Genomic DNA, 23,925 nt, shown 5'->3' with positions numbered 1-23,925 from the left:
TTCTGAGATTAGGGCAATGTCATCTGCAAGTCTTAAATGGTTTAGATTTTCTCCATCAATGTTCACTCCTTGGCTTTCCAAGTCTAGCTTTATGAAAATACTTTCTAGGCATGCTGTAAATAATTTTGGTGAAATTGTATCTCCCTGACGCACGCCCTTCTTAATCTTAATTTTTTTCTGATTCCTTATGTAATTTAACTGTAGCAGTTCCCTCTTTATATATGTTTTCGAGCAGGTTTACAATGTTCTCATTCACTCTTTGTTCTCGCAATGATTTAATAATTGCTATGTGCTCCACTGAGTTGAAAGTCTTTTAGTAATCAACAAAACCTAAGCACAGTGGTTTATTTTATTCTTTAGTTTTCTCAATTAGCTGGTTCATTGTATGTAGATGATCAATGGTCGAATACCCGCTTCGGAATCCTGCCTGTTCACTAAGTTGGTTTTCCTCCAAAATTGTTGTTATTTTGTTTTTAAGGACTTTAATGAAGAGTCACCTTTTTTGTAGAGTAAAATAACTATTGGATTACACCATGTTTTGGGAATTTTCTTCTGTTTTATGCAGTGGGTAAATAACTGAGCAAGCCTACTTTGTACTTCTACTCCGTCAACCAACAGTAAATCTGTCACTATTCCATCTTCTCCCGGAGCCTTCCCTCTTTTCATATTTTTAAGACAAATATTTACTTCGTCTGGTAATACCTCAAGTATTTCACTTGTGTCAAATGAAAAGTTAGCTATTGGTGTTACTGTCTTTGATGCATACAGTTCTTGTAAAATTCTTCAACTCTCTTCACCATCTTATCTCAGAATTTAATGTTTTCACCATTTTTTTCTTTCAGTGATGTCATTTGTTACTTTCCTAGTGCCATTTTACTTCAGAACTGTTTCATACTTTTTCCATGTCTAATGGTTTCTTTGATCTAATCTATGTTTGTCTTTCTTTTTTCTTCTCTTTGTCCTTTGTTGATAAGCTTATTTATTTCTGTTCGTTCTATTTCTTTTTTCTTTGTCTTTACTTTCATTTCCTTTCGTTTTTCCATAAGCTCGAGTGTCTTTTCTGAATACTTCTTGGCTTTGATTGTATTAGGTTTTCCTACTTCCTCTGCTGATTCTCTTAGCAGTTTGGTTAGTCTGTCACTCAGCTCATCAATGTCACATTCAGCATTAGTTAGAGCCTGAAATCTGTCCCTTATTTCCAACTGAAAGGCTGCTTTGTTTTCGTTTACTATTCTTGGGCTTATCATTTTATCTTTAATCATCTTTCATTTCTGAAATTGAATCTGGCTCTGAAACCCACCATTCTATGATCAATGCCTATATTTACTTTGTTGATAACTGTGACATTTGTGATCGTGTTATTCTTATCTGCTATAATGAAGTCGATTTCATTCTTTGTTACTCCATTAGGGCGTCTCCAGGTCCACTTTCTTCCTGTTCTTTTGTGGAAGAATGTGTTCATTATTCTCATATTAAACATTTCAGCTAGATTTACCAGCATTTCTCCTCTTTCATTCCTTTTTCCCACTCCAAATTTTCCCATATATGGTTCTCCATTTTTCAACTTCCCAACTTTTGCATTGAAGTCTCCCATGAGTATGTTGTCTTTTCTTCTTCCATAATCTGGGAGATGTTATCATAGAATGTTTTTATTTCTTCATCTCGGCTTTGAGGAGTTGGTGCATATACTTGTATGACTTTCATGGTATATTTTTTGCATAGTCTAATGACAACAAATGCTGCTCTGCCAGATACACTGCTGAACTTAAGAATGTTGTCAGCAAGATTTCTGTTAATTAGAAATCCTACACCACTAACTCTTACCTTTGCGTTTCCTCTGTAGTGGAAAAGGTGTTTGCTGTCTTCAAGCTGAAATACTTTGTCTTCTTTTGTGCAGATCTCAGTCAAACCCACAATATCCCAACTAATGTTTTCCAGTTCAGTCATCAGGTTATCAAGTTTGTAATCTTCTCCGAGGCTTCTTACATTGTAAGCATAGATCTTCATCGATTTCAGTTTGTTTAACATCCAAGATTCTAATTTTCCAACACAGTGTCTACTCACTTTCGGTGGCACACTGCCCGTAAGCACAGAAGGCAGTGCGGTTGGACCTTTAGTAGATGATGATCCAACAAGAACGCCCATCAAATCATTTGCAATAGAACATATGTTTCTTTGGGAGGATTGTTGCAAAAAATCTCACCTCCCTGCCACATAGTTTCTGATGAGATGTAATTTTTGTGCCACGTTATAAGTTATATTCCGTGGAGCCCTATATATCTATAAGAGGTCCCATGGTCCGCGCTGTCTAAGATGGTACCTTGTATATCTACAAGGCCTTCCCCTATCCGCCACCCGGGGATGCGCCAGGTAGCAGTGGGATCATGCCCCTGGGTATATATATATATATATATATATATATATATATATATATATACATATATGTATTTATATATATATGTATAATATATATATATATATGTATATATATATATATATATGTATATATATATATATATATGTGTATATATATATATATATATATATATATATATATATATATCAGCCATAACTAGTCCACTGCTGAACAAAGGCCTCGCCCAACCTTTTCCACGAATTCCTTCACTGAGCCAATCTTTGCCACGTTTTCTATGTAGATTTCTCTGTCTCATCTCTCCATCTCCTGTCTGGCCTTTTTCTGCTACGCTTACATTCTCTTGGTGTCCAGTCACTCAGCCTCTTGCTCTATCCGTTATCCCTATTTCTTGCTATATGGCCTGCTCACCTCTATTTCTGTTCATTTATAACTTCTATATCTTTGACTTTAGTCTGCTTTCTTACCTAAGTTGATCTTTTCCTGTCTCTTAAAAATATTCCCAACATGGACCTTTCCATTGCTCTCTGAGAACGGATTAGTTTATTTTCCATTGAATTTGTCAGTTTCCAGGTCTCAGAACCATACGTTATACCTGGAATTATACATTCGTTATATACTTTTCCTTTCATACAAACTGGCAAATTATTTTTCATAATGTCTCTATGTTTACCGACAGCTTTCTGTCCAATTGTAATGCGTCTTTTTATTTCGGTATCATGATCTTTCGTTAATTTTAGTATTTGTCCCAAGTAATTGTGCTTCTAATCGTCTTCAAGAATTTTATCGCTTATTCTGATGACGCTCTTTGGTGTTTGTGGATTAAACATTAGTTTTACTTTGGTTCATATTCAGCCCTACTTTCAGACTTTCTCTGTTCAGGTCATTTAACATTCCTTGCAATGCCTCCGCTGTTTCTGAGATTAGGACAATGTCATCTGCAAGTCTTAAATGGTTTAGATTTTCTCCATCAATGTTCACTTCTTGGTTTTCCAAGTCTAGCTTTCTGAAAATACTTTCTAGGCATGCTGTAAATAATTTTGGTGAAATTGTATCTCCCTGACGCACGCCCTTCTTAATCTTAATTTTTTTTTTAGTCCTTATGTAATTTAACTGTAGCAGTTCCCTCTTTTTATATGTTTCCGAGCAGGTTTACAATGTTCTCATTCACTCCTTGTTCTCGCAATGAATTCATAATTGGTATGTGCTCCAATGAGTTGAAAGTCTTTTCGTAATCAACAAAACCTAAGCACAGTGGTTTATTATATTCTTTAGTTTTCTCAATTAGCTGGTTTATTGTATGTAGATGATCAATGGTCGAATACCCGCTTCGGAATCCTGCCTGTTCACGAGGTTGGTTTTCCTGCAAACTTGTTGTTATTTTGTTCGTAAGGACTTTAGTGAAGTCACCTTTTTTTTTTTTTTTTTAGAGTAAAATAACTATTGCATTACACCATGTTTTGGGAATTTTCTACTGCTTTATACAGTGGGTAAATAAGTGAGCAAGCCTATTTTGTACTTCTACTCTGGCATCCAACAGTAAATCTGTCATTCTTCCATCTTCTCCTGGAGCCTTCCCTCTTTTCTTAATTTTAAGACAAATATTTACTTCGTCTGGTGTTACCTCAGGTGTTTCACTTGTGTCAGCTGAAAAGTTAGCCATTGGCACTACTGTCTTTCATGCATACAGTTCTTTGTAAAATTCTTCAACTCTCTTCACCATCTTATCTTGGTATTTAATGATTTCACCGTTTTTTCCTTTCAGTGATGTCATTTGTTGCTTTCCTAGTGCCATTTTACTTCAGAACTGTTTCAAACTTTTTCCATGTCTGATGGTTTCTTTGATCTGGTCCATGTTTTTCTTTCTTTTTTCTTCTCTTTGTCCTTTGTTGATAAGCTTATTTAATTCTGATCGTTCTATTTCTTTTTTCTTTGTTTTTACTTTCATTTCCTTTTGTTTTTTCATAAGCTCGAGTGTCTTTTCCGAATACTTCTTGGTTTTGATTGCATTAGGTTTTCCTACTACCTCTGCTGATTCTCTTAGCAATTTGGTTACTCTGTCACTCAGCTCATCAATGTCACATTCAGCATTAGTTAGAGCCTGAAATCTGTTCCTTATTTCCAACCGAAAGGCTGCTTTGTTTTCGTTTACTATTATTGGGCTTATCATTTCATGTTTAATCATCTTCCTTCATTTCTGAAATTGAATCTGGCTGTGAAACTCAATATTCTATGATCACTACCTAAATTTACTTTGTTGATAACTGTGACATTTGTGATCGTGTTATTCTTATCTGCTATAATGAAGTCGATTTCATTCTTTGTTACTCCATTAGGGAGTCTCCAGGTCCACTTTCTTCCTGTTCTTTTGTGGAAAATGTGTTCATTATTCTCATGTCAAATATTTCAGCGAAATTTACCAGCATTTCTCCTCTTTCATTCCTTTCTCCCACTCCAAATTTTCCCATACATGCTTCTCCATTTTTCGACTTCCCAACTTTTGCATTGAAGTTTCCCATGAGTATAGTATATGTTGTCTTTTCTTCTTCCATAATCTGGGAGATGTTATCATAGAATGTTTCTATTTCTTCATCTGGGCATTGAGGAGTTGGTGCATATACTTGTATGACTTTCATGGTATATTTTTTGCATAGTCTAATGACAACAAATCCTGCTCTGTCAGATACACTGCTGAATTTAACAATGTAGTCAGCAAGATTTCTGTTAATTAGAAATCCTACACCACTAACTCTTACTTTTTCGTTTCCTCTGTAGTAAAATAGGTGTTTGCTGTCTTCAAGCTGATTTCCTTTTCTTCTTTTCTGCAGATCTCACTCAAACCCACAATATCCCAACTAATGTTTTCCACGACGGCTGAAGAGTCACACTATCGTGACCATGAAATAGGATACAAAAACCCACACTGGCAGACGAAAAAAGATGTATTCCAAGCAGTTTCGGCGGCAGCTGTCGCCCTCTTCAGTGGATCTACAGACCAAGAGTTGTACATACAAATGCTGAGAAGCTGCTTATATGCAGGGTAAGGACACGTCTTCCCACCCACACCTGATGTGACCTCACCTGACTCTCCCTCTACTCTGTCCACGACCTGAGTGAGGGATTACAACGGGCGGCAAGGACCTTGCCACTAATCCTCTCATCACTGGATCTAATTTATACATTCCTTCACTATGGTTAAAATTATTATATCTCTCTCTACATACAGCTTCCACAATCGTACGTTTCTTATTTACTACATTTGTACAATATTTGGTTAGAACTGCAGTCGATTCTGACATTTTAGACAAACCTGATTATGTGGAAAAGATGAACTACCTGTTGAGTGATGCCACTACTTGCGAGACACTTGTGTCATCCCCTCTCAAGAGGTTATCCACAGACTTTAATAAGAAAGTCTAAAGCCTTTTAAAGGATGTGCCAAACATTGATGCAAGTAAGTTCATACAAATTAATCCAAAATTACCTTACATTTATGGGTTACCAAAGACCCTTAAACCACAGATTCCCCTTCGTCCTATCATCTCACAGTGTGGCTCATTCACTTACAAACTTTCAAAATTTCTAGCAAACAAATTAACACCATTGGTTGGCACATTCTCTAAATCCCATGTCCAAAACTCTACTGATTTTATTGATAAGATTAAGTCTCTCAGCTTCTCCAGTGGCAGGTTGGTCAGTTTTGATGTAGACTCGCTTTTTACTAAAGTCCCCATTGAAGATGTAATTAGTTTCTTGAAAGAAAAATTACCTTATTGTAACATTGATCTCGGCATGCCACATGATGTCTTTCACCAACTTATTAGCCTGTGTGTGCAGTGTAATGCATTTTCTTTTGGTGATCAGTTTTTCATGCAAAAGTTTGGTATGGGTATGGGCTCGCCCCTCTCTCCAGTTCTTAGTAACCTGTACATGGAATATTTTGAATCCAACCTTCTTACCACCATATCTCCTCAAAATTTAATTTGGTATAGGTATGTTGATGATGTGTTTTCATTTTGGCCAGACGTATACGCTAACTTTGACGAGTTTCTTACAATATTAAATGCACTGGTTCCCTCAATTAAATTTAAAGTTGAATGGGAAAATAATGGTTCCTTTCCATTTTTAGATGTATTTGTGCACAGGGATGAACTTGGGACACTTAGCTTTTCTGTATACAGGAAACCAACCCAGTGCAATTTGTATATACATTGTTATTCATATCACCATAGTTCCACTAAAATGTCAGTTATTTCTTCTATGTTCCTTAGAGGACTCAGAATTAGTAGTCCCCAATATCTGGATATGGAAAACGCCAAGATATGGAAAATACTTTTAGATCTAAAATATCCCAGTTGGTTTATAAGGCAAGCGTATTTAAAAGCCAGAAAAGCCTTTTATGTACCTAGACCAACATCACAAAGTCGGCAAAATAAGCCATACATCACGGTTCCGTATGTGTCAAATCTTAGCTTGGTGCAGTCTGTGAGTCATGATTTGGATGTAAACATTGCATTTAGATATACTTGCACCTTAAGATCAATGCTGGTAAAGAATAAACCAATTAGTAACAAAACTGCAGGGGTATACAAAATTCCATGTAGAGACTGTGATTTGGTTTATGTTGGTGAAACGGGAAGGGATTTGGACACTCGCATTAAGGAACACAAGTATGCTTGTAAGATAGGCAACATAAATAACGCAGTGTACGTTCACTCTTCGGAAAACGACCATAGAATCGACTGGAATTCTAGCCAAAAATTGTACAAATGTAGTAACTATAAGAAACGTAGGACTGTGGAAGCTGTATGTATAGAGAGATATAATAATTTCAACCATTGTGAAGGAATGCATAAATTAGATCCAGTGATGAGAGGATTAGTGGCAAGGTCCTTGCCGCCCCTTGTAATCCCTCATTCAGGTCGTGGACAAAGTAGAGGGTAGAGTCAGGTGAGGTCACATCAGATGTGGTTGGGAAAACGTGTCCTCACCCTGCATATAAGCATCTTCTCAGCATTTGTATGTACCACTCTCGGTCTGTAGATCCACTAAAGAGGGCGACAGCTGTCGCCAAAACTATCTGGAACACATCTTTTTTTCGTCTGCCAGCGTGGGTTTTTGTATCCTAATGCTTTCCAGTTCAGTCATCAGGTTATCAAGTTTGTAATGTTCTGCGAGGCTTCTTACATTGTATGCATAGATCTTCATCGATTTCAGTTTGTTTAACATCCAAGATTCTAAGTTTCCAACACAGTGTCTACTCACTTTCGGTGGCACACTGCCCGTAAGCACAGAAGGCAGTGCGGTTGGACCTTTAGTAGATGATGATCCAACAGGAACGCCCGTCAAATCATTTGCAATAGAAATTATGTTTCGTTGGGAGGATTGTGGCAAATAATCTCACCTCCCTGCCACATATTTCTGGTGAGATGTAATTTTTTTGCCACGTTATTCGTTATATTCGGTGGAGCCCTATATATCTATAAGAGGTCCCATGGTCCACGCTGTCTAAGACGGTACCTTGTATATCTACAAGGCCTTCCCCTATCCGCCACCCGGGGATGCGCCAGGTAGCAGTGGGATCCTGCCCCAGGGTATATATATATATATATATATATATATATATATATATATATATATATATATACATCATCATCATCAGCCATAACTAGTCCACTGCTGAACAAAGGCCTCCCCCAACCTTTTCCACGAGTTCCTTGACTGAGCCAATCTTTGCCACGTTTTCCATGCAGATTTCTCTGTCTCATTTCTCCATCTCCTGTCTGGCCTTTTTCTGCTACGCTTACATTCTCTTGGTGTCCAGTCACTCAGTCTCTTGCTCCATCGGTTATCCCTATTTCTTGCACTATGGCTTGGCCACCTCCATTTCTGTTCTTTTATAAATTCTATATCTTTTACTTTAGTCTGCTCTCTCACCCAAGTTGATTTTTTCCTGTCTCTTAAAGATTTTCCCAACATTGACCTTTCCGTTGCTCTCTGAGAACGGATTAGTTTATTTTCCATTCATTTTGTTAGTTTCCAGGTCTCAGAACCATACGTCATACGTGGAATTATACATTCGTTATGTACTTTTCCTTTCATACAAACTGGCAAATTATTTTTCATAATGTCTCTGTGTTTACCGAAAGCTTTCCATCCAATTGTAATCCGTCTTTTTATTTCGGTATCATGATGTTTCGTTAATTTTAGTATTTGTCCCAGATAATTGTACTCGTCATCGTCTTCAAGAATTTCATTGCTTATTCTGATGACGCTCTTTGGTGTTTGTGGATTAAACATTAGTTTTACTTCGGTTCATCATCAGCCCTACTTTCAGACTTTCTCTGTTCAGGTCATTTAACATTCTTTGCAATGCCTCCGCTGAATCTGAGATTAGGACAATGTCATCTGCAAGTCTTAAATGGTTTAGATTTTCTCCATCAATGTTCACTCCTTGGCTTTCCAAGTCTAGCTTTCTGAAAATACATTTTGTAGGCATGCTGTAAATAATTTTGGTGAAATTGTATCTCCCTGACGCACGCCCTTCTTAATCTTAATTTTTTCTGAGTCCTTATGTAACTTAACTGTACCAGTTCCCTCTTTATATATGTTTTCGAGCAGGTTTACAATGTTCTCATTCACTCCTTGTTCTCGCAATGAATTTTTAAATGCTATGTGCTCCATAGAGTTGAAAGTCTTTTCGTAATCAACAACACCTATGCACAGTGGTTTATTATATTCTTTAGTTTTCTCAATTAGCTGGTTCATTGTATGTAGATGATCAATAGTTGAATATCCGCTTCGGAATCCTGCCTGTTCACGAGGTTGGTTTTCCTCCATAATTGTTGTTATTTTTTTCGTAAGGACTTTAGTGAAGAGTCACCTTTTTTGTAGAGTAAAATAACTATTGCATTACACCATGTTTTGGGAATTTTCTTGTTTTATACAGTGGGTAAATAAGTGAGCAAGCCTATTTTGTACTTCTACTCCTGCATCCAACAGTAAATCTGTCACTATTTCATCTTCTCCCGGAGCCTTCCCTCTTTTCTTATTTTTAAAACAAATATTTACTTCGTCTGGTGTTACCTCAGGTATTTCACTTGTGTCAACTGAAAAGTTAGCCATTGGTACTACCGTTTTTGATGCATACAATTCTTTGTAAAATTCTTCAATTCTCTTCACCATCTTATATCGATTTTTAATGATTTCACCATTTTTTTCTTTCAGTGATGTCATTTGTTGCTTTCCTAGTGCCATTTTACTTCAGAACTGTTTCAGACTTTTTCCATGTTTGATGGTTTCAATGATCTGATCCATGTTTCTCTTTCTTTTTTCTTCTCTTTGTCCTTTGTTGATAAGCTTATTTAATTCTGATCGTTCTATTTCTTTTTTCTTTGTCTTTACTTTCATTTCATTTCGTTTTTTCATAACCTCGAGTGTCTTTTCTGAATACTTCTTGGCTTTGATTGTATTAGGTTTTCCTACTGCCTCTGCTGATTCTCTTAGCACTTTTGTTAGTCTGTCATTCAGCTCATCAATGTCACATTCAGCATTACTTAGAGCCTGAAATCTGTTCCTTATTTCCTACTGAAAGGCTGCTTTGTTTTCGTTTACTATTCTTGGGCATATTTGATCTTTTATCTTCTTTCAATTCTGAAATTGAATCTGGCTTTGAAACCCACCATTCTATGATCACTACTTATATTTACTTTGTTGATAACTGTGACATTTGTGATCGTGTTATTCTTATCTGCTATAATGAAGTCGATTTCATTCTTTGTTACTTCATTAGGGCGTTCCCAGGTCCACTTTCTTCCTGTTCTTTTGTGGAAGAATGTGTTCTTTATTCTCATGTTAAACATTTCAGCCAAATTTACCAGCATTTCTCCTGTTTCATTCCTTTCTCCCACTCCAAATTTTCCCATACATGCTTCTCCATTTTTCGACTTCCCAACTTTTGCATTGAAGTTTCCCATGAGTATAGTATATGTTGTCTTTTCTTCTTCCATAATCTGGGAGATGTTATCATAGAATGTTTCTATTTCTTCATCTGGGCTTTGAGGAGTTGTTGCATATACTTGTATGACTTTCATGGTATATTTTTTGCATAGTCTAATGACAACAAATCCTGCTCTGTCAGATACACTGCTGAATTTTACAATGTTGTCAGCAAGATTTCTGCTAATTAGAAATCCTACACCACTAACTCTTACTTTTTCGTTTCCGCTGTAGTAAAATGGGTGTTTGCTGTCTTCAAGCTGAATTACTTTTTCTTCTTTTCTGCGGATCTCTGTCAAACCCACAATATCCCAACTAATGTTTTCCAGTTCAGTCATCAGGTTATCAAGTTTGTAATGTTCTGCGAGGCTTCTTACATTGTATGCATAGATCTTCATCGATTTCAGTTTGTTTAACATCCAAGATTATAATTTTCCAACACAGTGTCTACTCACTTTCGGTGAGATACAATTTCGCCAAAATTATTTACAGCATGTCTAGAAAGTATTTTCAGAAAGCTAGACTGGGAAAACAAAGGAGTGAACATTGATAGAGAAAAGCTAAACCATTTAAGATTTGCAGATAACATTGTCCTAATCTCAGCGGAGGCATTGCAAGAAATGTAAATGACCTGAACAGAGAAAGTCTGAAAGTAGGACTGAAGATGAACCGAAGTAAAACTAAAGTAATGTTTAATCCACAAACACCAAAGAGCGTCATCAGAATAAGCGATAAAATTCTTGAAGAAGTTGAGGAGCACAACTACCTGGGACAAATACTAAAATTAACGAAAGATCATGATAGCGAAATAAAAAGACGCATTACAATTGGATGGAAAGGATTCGGTAAATATAGAGACATTATGAAAAGCTTGCCAGTTTGTATGAAACGAAAAGTATATAACGAATGTATAATTCCGGGTATGACGTAAGGTTGTGAGACCTGCAAACTAACAAAATCAATGGAAAATAAATTAATCCGTTCTCAGAGAACAATGGAAAGGTCAATGTTGGGAATTTCTTTAAAAGACAGGAAAAGATCAACTTGGGTGAGAGAGCAGACTAAAGTAACAGAAATGGAGGTGGGTAGGCCATATAGCAAGAAAAAGGGATAACCGATGGAGCAAGAGGCTGAGTGACTGGACACCGAGAGAATGTAAGCGTAGCAGAAAAAGGCCAGACAGGAGATGGAGAGATGAGATAGAGAAATTTGCAAGGAAAACGTGGCAAAGATTTGCTCAGTCAAGGAATTCGTGGAAAAGGTTGGGGGAGGCCTTTGTTTAGCAGTGGACTAGTTATGGCTGATGATGATTATATATATATATATATATATATATATATATATATATATATATATATATATATATATATATATATATCATTTCCTGTGGCACCCCACGGGATGCATAGGGCCTTAATGAACTCTCTCCACCAATATTTGTTTCTTGCCATCTCCTTCAGGTCCCACCAACAATCCTCTCCTGCTTCTTTTTTCATTGTCCTCAAACAGGTTTCCCTTGGCCTACCTCTACCTCTTCTTCCTTTAGCAGTCCACTCTGGCACATCCTGTATTAAACTACCTTCTTTTCTGTATATGTGCCCCAGCCACTTCCAGCGAGACAGTCTCACATATTCATTAACTGGTTCCACTCTCGTAATATCCCTTACTCTTGCATTTGTAACTCTGTCTTGCCACTTTACCCCAAGAATCCTTCTCAGTATTTTATTCTCAAATCCTAATACTTTCTGATCTGTTGCAATTGTACTGTACCATGACTCATGCCCGTAAATTAAAATTGGTCTAACCATGGACTTGTAAATTTTCACTTCAGTATGTACCGAAAGCATATTTTTATTCCAAACAGATTTCAACATTCCAACAGCTCGCCAAGCCTGTCTAATCCTTTCCTCAATTCCATTGTTTAATGTTCCATTAGATGATACAATCGTTCCCAGATATTTAAAGTTTTCTACATTCTTCACCACATTATTCCCAATTACACAATCGATTTGGTTCTCCACGCTCATATTAATCATTTCAGTCTTTCCACAATTTATTACCAATCCCACTTTTTCTCCTTCCTCCACCAGACAATCAAGCCCCCTCTGCATCTCGTAAATACTTCCGCAGATCAGTACAATATCATCAGGATAGTCCAAATCCATCAGCTTCTTATTTTCTTTCCAGTTAATTCCTGCACCTGTTCTCCTTACAACCTTTTTCATAACATAATGCATTATATATATATATATATATATATATATATATATATATATATATATATGCAGCCAAGAGGTTAAGAAAGGGTGTATCTGATCTCTCCAGTTTGGCATCTCTCTATGAAGATATATTAATGATCTATACATGGTAAAAATATAATTTCATGTCTCATCGTACTAAAGTGGTTGACATATTCACAAGAATCATTTCTGGACAAAACATATTCTGACCGTCCATTATCAGCTGTTCCTGCTTCAGCACGCAATACTACAGGTTTACAAATCTGGTTTCAGAGATATAATCTTTTTGATGCAAGGAAATAAGTGCATTCTTTGATCTAAGGGATCAAGAGTTTGTTTCCAAGAGAAGGTCGGGATAAGGCTACTTTTGGGCAAGCAGCTGGTCACTCTTGCCCTCTGTGTTTATTACAGAGTCGAGGCCCTGATCCCTACTCTATTGATGGGCTAACAGACACCAGAAAAATAAAGTGTTGGATCTTCTAATCTAACTGATTACTCCTCTTACCTTAGTATATCAGATTTAACATAAATTTGGTATTGCTTTCAGGCTGGTTTGTACGAGCTATGGTATAAGCAAGCACTAGAAGAAGCCTCTCTAGAACACCGCATCAAACAGAGAGAGGAGCTCAGAAATGTTCAGCAGGAGGGAAAGATACAGAACAGTCAAAGCACAAAGTCTAGAAGTCTGACGCTTACTCATGTTCAAGGACCGTTGTTGTTACTTCTGCTGGGTCTCAGTCTGGGAGGAATGATCTTTATTGTGGAGAAATGTTTGATACTATGACCGTCTCAACCTTAACTCGTGGACTGGGACACATTTCTTTATATGGCACCACTGCAGAGCTGTGGCTTACCTTATGAAATACAGTAGATACTCAGCCTTCTACTACAAAGTTTCTGAAAGGAGCACCATTAATCAAACATTATGTCATATTAGGCTAACAATCATCTCTTCATCATCCAGTGATAAGTAATACCATCCAGTAAGAGCAGCAATGAAGTTATTGGTACTGAGTTTCCACAAATTTCTGCTGGGTTGGAAATCATGTGTCTAAACGACATAGCACACTGAGATGTATTTTTCTCAATAAAAAAATAATAATAATAATTTGTTTAAGGTTAACTTGCAACACGGAATTTAGGATTACATGGAATGATTTTTTTTTTCCATTTCTTTATGTATACGAAAATGAAATTTGTTTTACAATGTTATCTCGTCTTTCAGTTAAGCCGTATGCATGCCATTTTTTTTTTTTACCCACCAAGAGCATGTGGACACCCTATATATCGTCGAAATGACGGGGTCAAATATGGGTGTGTGATGCGTGAACATCAAAGTAAGATTATATTATAGGTAATTTTATGAAAAGCATCTACAGTATAGTCGAAATAAGTTTTTCGAACATAAATATTTATTATTAATTCCCTTTTGAAGACCAAGAAAGGATATGAGGGAGGATGATGCGCTATATGTATGATATGATTTGCATTTGAGTTTTCTGGAGATCCTTTAGTTGATGCCCTGTAAAGGATGCAGCATGATAATAAACTGATAAATATCATCCTGTTGCCTTATAGCCTCCTGCATGAAGCATCACTTACCTGGTTTTAAGCTATGTATCAATGGGAAAGATGTTTTGAGCAACGAGGTCTCGTAAAGATTAGTGTAAGAAATATTTATCATAGTAGCCATTTTACACCTCCATGAACATTGTAAGCAGATGAGGTTCTTAATATCTGTAAAAGGGTAATCTTCGGTTGCCCAAATATAATATTTAATGCACTGCAGAAAACTGAAAGATTAACTGGTAATTTACAATGCTGTGAAAGGAGCAGACTGTAGCATCAATCTAACTCTACAGTACTCCCAAGGTGGATGGCAAGCTGGTGAGAAAGAGAGCTGGAAGTCCCATTTCACCAGCTCTCAAGACCTGGTCCTGACCATCTCCCTTTGCTGAATATTTTCAGTGCTTTCACTTACACAGAAAGTAGGCCAGCATACTCTTATAATACCTCTAACTTCAACTTCATCAGCATTAGATACCACATCTATTTCCATTCCTCCTTAGCAATGGCTGCTGCATTAATATCTGCAAAACCGGTGGTTTTTCGGAGTGCCACCACCGGCAAGGTAGGGCTGGTGGCACAGGGTCATCCCAATTACCATGAAGCGACTGAGGAGGCAGCGACTATTGCAAACACAATTCATGTTCGTCAGAGAAGAAGCACAGGATTGCCCCTGTACTTCACCAGTATCCGTGGTCTTAGTACCAGTTTGAGTTCAGTTCACTTTTTTCTTCAATCAGAATCCCCTCTAGCCCTGTTCCCCACAGAATCCCAAATCTCACCCTCCACTGAAATATCTTCATTTTCGCTTCCTTGTTACCAACTCCTCACAAACTTCCGTAACAAGGGTGGCACCTGTTGTTATATCAAATCTGAATTAACAGTTGACACTGTTTTGAACTTCAACTAATTTTGATTACTCACTGTATAAACTGAATAATCAAAATACTATCAAATATATCTGTGTAATCTACTGTTCCCCCAATGCTTCTTCAAAACACAGTGTATTTGTCTTCATACCCCTTACAGTTGACTAACCTTAACCTCACCCTTAGCTCTGAAATTACCGTTTTAGGTGATTTGAACACACATAATGTAGAATGGTTATCGCATTCTGCCAGGACTAATAGAATGCGTGATGTTTGCAGAATCATTTAATCTCAAGCAGTTGGTAAAGCAACCAACCAGAATACGAGATAATCTTGACCATAACGCCTATCTGTTGGATCTCTTCCTAACAAATATTCCAGATCATTACAGGACAGAAGTACTGTCACCGTTTGGATCCTCCAACCAATCTCATCAAACCGTCATTAGTCAGTTCCCCCAAACCTTCCTGTTCTGAACCTGTAAGGGTGACCCGAAGGCACTTTGATAAGGCGGGCTGGGATGGATTCAGAAATGATCTTGCTGACATTCCATGGCAGTGTTTCTTCTCTAGTGACATGAATTCTACCCAGTCCCACATTAATGACTTATTCCAAAACGGTATGGAATTGTTCATACCATGTCGACAGTTCACTTAAAGATCAGACTCCTCAAAATAGTTTGATAGGAACTGTGCCAGAGCAACGGCCCAAAAGTCATTAGCATATACCTTTTACTTAAACATCTGAATCACTCTGTCAACTTAAAATTCCTAGAAACCATGCAAAAACAGTAATAAATCTCACTAAATCAAACTTTCTTCTCAAACAAGCATCCGAACTACTAAGCAGTCCTAATGACAATAGAATATTATGGTGAACTGTCCGTTCTTTCAACAATAACTTTAACAAGTCATCCACTATAACCCCACTAAAATCTTCATACAGTGACAATACAAATGACCCCAGGTGTAAAGCAAATACCTTGTCACTACAATTGCCAGAAATTCTGCATTAAAGAAGGCAGGCAGAATGCCCCAGTTCTCGAACTTGACTGTCCCGAAATTGCTCCACTTAAATTTACAGACTAGATACGTAAAATCCATCCTAGACAATTTATCAAACAACAAAGCTCTATTCTCAGATGGAATTCCTCCAATTGTTCTGAAAAAGTGCTCCCCAGAATTTGCTTCTGTTCTAGCCAAATTATTCAGATTATCCATGTATACTTCTCCATTCCCCAATTGTTGGAAAGAAGCGAATATCCACCTGGTTCTGAAGAAAGGAAGCTCCTCTGACCCCTCTATTACAGACCAGTAGCCATCACATCTTCTCCTGGTACAGTATTTGAAATCTTAACGAATAAGCTTATAGACATCCTGCATCCAATAACTTAATTAGTGATAGACAGTACGGTTTTTGCCAAGAATGGTCCACCATTGATATGACTAATCTTCAGACTCACACCATCATTCAGTCAGTTGACCAACATGGAGAAACTCGTGCAGTATCCATTAATATTTCTTAAGCTTCTGACAGAGTGTGGCACGGTTCCCTGCAGTCCAAACTCCCTTGCTATGGACTAATGTCTTTTGTGCCTCTGATTTCCTCACATACCAGCAACAGAAAGATAAGAGTGAAAGTAGATGATGCTATTCCAATCTCCACTCAATTAATGCCAGCTTGGCACAAGGATCAGTTCTAGCTCCAACATTATTCTTAATTCATATTAATGATCTCTTAGCTGTCACCCATAATCCTTTCCATTCATATGCAGATGACTCAACACTTCACAGTTCTTTCACACTTAAACACCCATTCACAAAGCTAGGTATCTCTAAATCACAACTCATTACTCCTGTCTCCATAAATCAAGAATCATCTAGGATCACTGAATGGGGATGAAATAACCTTGTCTCATTTAATGTTAGTAAAATCAAATATATAGAGTTTACTAATAGACAGATATTATCAGATTCCAATAGTACTTTCAATGCTATTAATATTCCCCTTTCCAAAGGTACTGACATTCTTGGTGTTTTGCTTAACCCGCCCCATCCCGTCGACGTATGGGTACGTTGCAACAATTTGCATTTGCTAGTCCCGGCAACGTACCGGTACGTCGTGCAATTGCAAAGTGCATAATTTCGACAATTTTCAAATTTCACGCTTGATTTGCAGTATGTATCCTCGCATGACTTCCCCTACCTGCCACCAAGTGGGGACACTCGGTGACCCCGTGCGACTCGCGCTAACCCGCCACTCGTCCACTCACCTGGTAGCAATGGTCCTGCTCAGACTTGGCTAAGAGAGGTCTCTCAGAGGGCAAAATTCAAGCAGCACTGGATACCTTTACAGGCGACAGTGATTCCCCACTGGACGACGAGGTTGTGGATAAAGATTATGTGCAGCCAGAGGAGGAAGAAACCACCAGCAGTGACAAAGAAGTCGCGTCTCCCAGGATGTGGCAGTATGTGACTTACCGTGCTGCTAGAGAGGGGCAGCAGGCCAAGAAACCACGTGGAACATCCTATGCCTATCCCCAACGTGATTTGGAAGCAGATTTCGATGACAAGGATGAGGACGAGGATGGAGTTGTGGGACGTGCTGCCACGTGGTATGGACGTGAGGTAATCACTCATTGTGGCCCAGAGCGCACACCACGTCAGACGAGCAGGTATGGGTCTAGTATTTCGTTTGGGGAGTTAGGAAGTGCCGTGGAAGGAGTGGGGAGTGAAAGGGAAAGTACAGGGAGGATTAGGGAAAGTGAGAGTGATGTGAGTGAGTCATTGCTCTCCCTAGGTAGTGTGAGGCGGCGTAGTGTATCACGTGGGCGAGTGCGGGTGCGTTCAGTATCACGTGGGGTTGTGAGGGAGGGGGAAGATGGGGAGGAACCACTCCCAAGCACGTCTTATGCTCCCCAATATCCCCTAACACGTGGTCGAGCTAGGGTGCGTGAGAAAGCACATGGTGTCGTCATGAAGGGAGAAGGTGGGGAGGAACCACTCCCCAGCACATCTTCTGCTCCCCAGTATTCCACTACTTCATCCCCACAGCCCCCTAATGTTCCTCAAGGCCGTAAGAGTAAGGGAAAGGGAAAGGGTAAAGGCAGAAGGAAGAGGAGTGACAGTCGGGAAGCCCTCTGCACTCCTTCTCCCTCACCTCCCCCACCAGGATCTCCTCCCCACCCAGACGAAGGCGGTGATGGGGATGATGGGGATGAGGGATTTGTGGGATGGAATTGGGAGGATGGGAGTGATTTTTCTCCCATCATTCACCCCTTCACTGAGCAGGGGCGCTTTGGCTGCATTGCTCCCGGAATTCACCGTAATTCCACCAGGTTGGATTTTTTCCACCTGTTTTTTAGTGAGGCATTCGTGGAGCAGATTGTATACCAAACCAACCTTTTTGCAAGCACCCAGCGCCTTGAGAGTGAAAGATTGGGAACAAGGAGTAGGCATTTTATCATATATGATTACCCTGTCTCCCTTTCAGAAATGTTCCTATTTTTTGCACTGGTCCTTTTGATGGGTATTATACAAAAGAACTTTTTCCTGCTTACTGGACAAGGGACCCTGTTATGTTTACACCAATATTTGGGCAAGTGATGAGCCATAATCGGTTTCAACAAATTCTAAGTCGCCTTCATTTCTATGATGCTCATGATCCTGCAAATGCGAACGACACTGATAAAATGAGGCGAATTAGGTTCGTCTTTGATCACCTGAGGCAAACCTTTCGTTCCTCATTCTATCCCTATAGAGACCTCGTCATACACGAGAGTCTCGTGTTGTGGAGAGGCAATATTTCATTTAGGCAGTATATACCCAGCAAAAGGCACCGTTTTGGGTTCATGATCTTTGTTATGTGCGACTGTAGGACTGGATACGTGCAAGACATAGTCTTGTACACCAGTGCACAGACAGACATAACAGAAGATCGAAGTATTGGACTGTCGGGAGCAGTGGTAAAGACGATGATAGAAGACTACCTTCATCGTGGTCACGTCCTCTACCTGGACAACTGGTACACTAGCCCTCTTCTTGCTCGTTATCTTCACACGCATGAAACTGGAGTCTGTGGAACCGTGAAGGTGAACCGGGGTCACCTGGCCAAGGTAGGGCGGAAACTTGCAAGGAATGAGGTTGTCTTCTTCAACACCAACAACATCCTTGCAACTGTGTGGAACCACAATAAAGAAGTATGCCTCTTGTCAACGGTTCACCGCCCCTTGATGCACCGTACTGATTCCGTTGATTACCGTAGCGAGAACAGGCGTCACATTTGGAAACCTGAGTGTGTCATGGACTATAACATAAACATGCGCCTCGTGGACCAGTCAGACTCCATGATATCGACGGTAGAGTGTGCCAGGACCACGATGAAGTGGAATAAGAAACTGTTCTTTCACTTGCTAGACACCACTGCTCTGAATTGCCACCACCTTAACGCCATGACAACAGGAGTTCAGGAAACCTTTGAAGGGTTTGTGAGAGAGCTCACAAGAGAGATGTTTGCACGTTATGCTGTAGAAAGGCCCCAACATCGCACCCGCACTGCCCCTATTGCCCAAACTCCCCTGAGAATATCCGGCCGCCATTTCCCCACTCCTATCCCTCCCCAACCAAACAGACCTAGGCCCCAACGCAGGTGTCACGTGTGTAGCAATTCCCGGGTGAGACTCACGACACAGAGGAAGGACACCCGCTATGAGTGCGTGGAGTGTGACGTGGGTCTCTGTATTCACCCATGTTTCAGCGAATATCACACGTTGATGCAGTTCTGGTATGGTGTGAATGCGACAGGACGCTGAAACTATGAAGTAAATGCGACAGACAGACGCTCAGTTAAATTATCAGCCATGTTGATCTCCAAATGTTAGTATAAAATGCATACGAGTATAACATAAGTGGAAAAATTGTATGTAAGTGTATAAATATGCAGTAAGTGGAAACATACATAGCGAGGGTTTTATGATGCGATATTCTGTTGCTCAGTGCAATAAATACGGCCCGTAATTATATAATTATTATTATTGGAAATGCTTACGGGTATAATATAAGTTCAAATTATTGTAAGTGCTGAAATATATTCTAAGTCAAATATTCATAGCGTGTGTATAGAGATGCGATATCCTGACGCTCAGTTGAATGAATAAAGCCCGTAATATTGAAAATAGAAGTCAACAAGTGGGAAAGTGTGTAATACATGTGAAGAATTAGTATATAAGTGTTTGAGTATTATTTTGGTCGAAACATTCATTGCGAGGGTATTTTCATGCGATATTCTCACGCTCACTTGAATAAATAATGCCAATAAGTATGTATAGTGCAGTATAGGGGTGTAAACGTGTGTAATGTAAGTGGGAAAGTATAATTGGAGTGAATAAATAAAGTAGAAGATGAAACACGGGTGTTTGAAATCGTGGTTGCTACGTGAATATGCGCTAGCCTATTGCTAAATGCCCTCGTAATGAATGTAAATAATTGAAAACATTTACAGTGGTGGAGGAAAGGTTCTATGTAAAGGGGAAAATAATAGGAAAGTGATAAAACAATTGGGTATGTTGAAATACGAGTCATAGCGAGTGCGCTTAATAAGCTGATGTGCGCTAAACTTATGCTGCATGTCATCATAATGAATGAAAACATCTGAAAACACTTACAAACAGTTGAAATTGGTAAAATGTCATTGAAACAGAAGTATACAAGTAGAAAAAATGATATGTTGACTGATGCAAGAAACTTAGCATATAGCATGTTACGACTCGGACCTAACTTGCTATGCTCGCGCGATGGTACAATGCTTATTTTTCATATATATGTGTCTGAAATCCATTATATTGTTACTGTTATTGTTCATTAGTTCAAATTCAATAAATATAGAGGTGTTGTGTGTTGTTTCTCCCAGTATTTCTTACCATAGAAAACGTGAGCGCCTGACACCTGGCGCGGGGGACCTCATCTGTTCTGACCACTTATAGACCACGGTAAGCCCTTTCTTGGTGATTTTCCTTCGTTTCTCAACCTAAGCAGAAGTTTGAGCCAAAAAAATTTTTTTCCAAAAAGGCTCGGGACTGGGGGATGTCAGAGGTGCCGAAAACCTCGGGACTTGACGGGTTAACAGTGACTTCAGATGGATCTCTCATGTCCGATCACTTGCTAAAACTGCATCAAAGAAACTTGGATGATTTTGTAGAGTTTGTAGCTGCTTCACTGACGACCATTTGGCTATATTTTATGAGAGTCATGTGTGCTCTCAACTAGAATATTGCTCACCTTTGTGGAGTAGATGTGGGTGGGGGGGGTTTGCACTAAAGCAACTAGACAAAATTCAGTACAAAGCAGTTAGAATTATTAATAACCCTGTCATTACAAATAAACTACCTCCCCTAAAGGTAAGAAGGAATGTTGCCTCCTGCATTATTTTATAGATACGTTTATGACAAATGCTATGACCAAGTTGCATCCATTGTGCCACCTCTCCATGCCCTCCCCTGTGCTACACGGGCACCTGGTGACACTCATGACTGGAATGCCATACTGCAGAACTTCCATCTCAACTTGCTTTCCCAGAGTTGCTTCCCCATAAACTTCAACCCACAGCTGCTCAAGTGCAAATGTTACAGATTTTTTTTTTTTTTAATGAATGTATAGTAGGACACCAGTAATCTGGTGAATGGATTATTATTGTATTCATTTGTTTTTCCTTCCTGTGTTTTGTTATTTCAAAAAATATTAGTAAAAACCTATTCTGTATACTACAGATATATTTATGACGTTTCAAAGGAAGACATCTTTCTCTGCAACAGTTCAGTATTGGGTGAAGGACGGACAGAAACAGGGCCCAAGAATACACACAGAACTGAAAAACACGACCATGACCCTTGAACAGAAACCGGGACATTACAGAGAAACAAAACCATCTACTAAGCTGAAGATCGTAAGACAGAAAGAGTGAAACTGAACAGAAATCGGGCTGTAGGAAAGGAAAGGGGCTTTAGAATAGACACCCATAAAACAGAAACAGGAACATGGGTGGAGAAACCGGGCTGTATGATAGAAGCACTGCCATTCGAGGGAAACAAGATCATAGGCCTGAAAGAGAACCCTACTACTGCACATTGGATTTGGACGTAGGGGCAGGGGAAAGAAGGCATGCACAGGTGATCACAAAATCTCACTTATGGACCTGACTTTTACTGCCACCATTACTGCACATTCCCTCAGGAAGCGACATGACGTAATTGATATCGTTACAACATCTAACTTAACCCTTTCGCACATGCATAAGTTTCAGTAAGTTTCACGGCACATGACTTTACTAGACTGTCTACCCACGCAGCCCACCTGCATGCTGCTGAAAACACTTATTTTCGCCTTATTTTCGCCACTCAAACCTCAGTATACTGCCATGAAACTTATATCATCTAATTCGTCGATGTTTGTTCTTGCTGATAAGCAAAAAAAAAAAAAAACATGAATAAAACTATTAGGTGGCCCTGAATATACATTTTGCAATGTCAATCTCACTTCCCAACATCGCCATTCGAATGTTTTCCATAATACAAGGAAATGTTATTCGAATTTTTGATAGAGAATTTCATCCGCTTTCCAGAGAGAAATATCCGGCTGTGATACTATTTGTAGTTTTCGAGAAAATAGCCAAAAAATGAAAGCCATTTTTAAAAACTGATTTTTGTACAGGTAGTTCTACTTCAAAACTTTTCTCACACACCTTATGTTTTTATTTCATGATAATGTGTAGAATTTCATGAGCTCTCTCACGGTACCTGCCGTTTTTTTGTAGGCCTCATAGTTTCCGAGTAAATCACAAGAAAACGACTGGGTAGTCACGGACCTGCATCACTTTCGTCATGTAAGCACAGCAAACGCTATATTCCCACCTACGTAACAACGACTTTTTATCAGAGATATTACATTATGTCCTGTACATACGTAGAATTTACTGCTCTTTTTCATGGTTCTTACGGGAAATCGATACGTCCAATAGTTTTTGAGTAATTGGCTGACAAAGTGAGATTACTCCTTCGAGCGCTTGCTACTTTTACCGCAAGCGAGAAATGAAACAGACTCTGTTCCCCCGTGTTTTCCTACAAAATGAGCTCCCAAACGCTTATATTTTGTTAATGAACATACGTAGAATTTACTGCTCTTTATCATGGTTCTCACAGGAAATCGATACGTCCAATAGTTTTCGAGTAATTGGCCGACAAAGTGAGATTGCTCCTCCAAGCGTTGGTTCCTTTAACCGCAAGCGAGAAAAAATACACACTTGGTTCCCCTGCCTTTTCCTACAAAATATGTTCCAAAAGGCTTTTATTTTGGTAGTGAACATACGTATAATTCACTGATCTTTATCATGGTTCTTACAGGAAGTTGATATGTCCAATAGTCTTCGAGTAATAGGACGACAAAGCTAGATTACTCTTCCGATCGCTACCTAGTTTTACCACAAGTGGGGGGAAAAAAAAAAAACACTGTCTTCCCCCCCTTTGCCTGAAGACTATGTTCCCAAAGCCTTTTCTCTTTTTTTTTTTTTTTTTTTATTGTACAAAATGTAAAATCTCCAAGGGTTGTTTTTATACTGTTATAACCTACTGGACATAAACACTACTTTTTTCTAGTTACTGCTAATGAGTTGTACTTTTTGTCATATGTGTAATATGTAGAAGAAAATGGTTATTTGTGTGAAAAATATGGAGGTATTGATAATACGTCAATATCCATATCAGCAAAACTCGGAAAACTCACTTCCTTCAGGGGTGCTGAGCTGCCTGAAGGACCTTGTGGGATTTGAAGATGAGGAGTTATGTAGTGTGTGTGTGTGTGTGTGTGTGTGTGTGTGTGTGTTAATGTGA

The sequence above is a fragment of the Coenobita brevimanus genome, chromosome 50 (genome assembly GCF_032717465.1).
Source record: "Coenobita brevimanus isolate Jiangsu-jjx chromosome 50, ASM3271746v2, whole genome shotgun sequence".
In the NCBI taxonomy this organism is placed as follows: domain Eukaryota; kingdom Metazoa; phylum Arthropoda; class Malacostraca; order Decapoda; family Coenobitidae; genus Coenobita; species Coenobita brevimanus.
Note: the sequence above shows the minus strand (reverse complement) of the source record.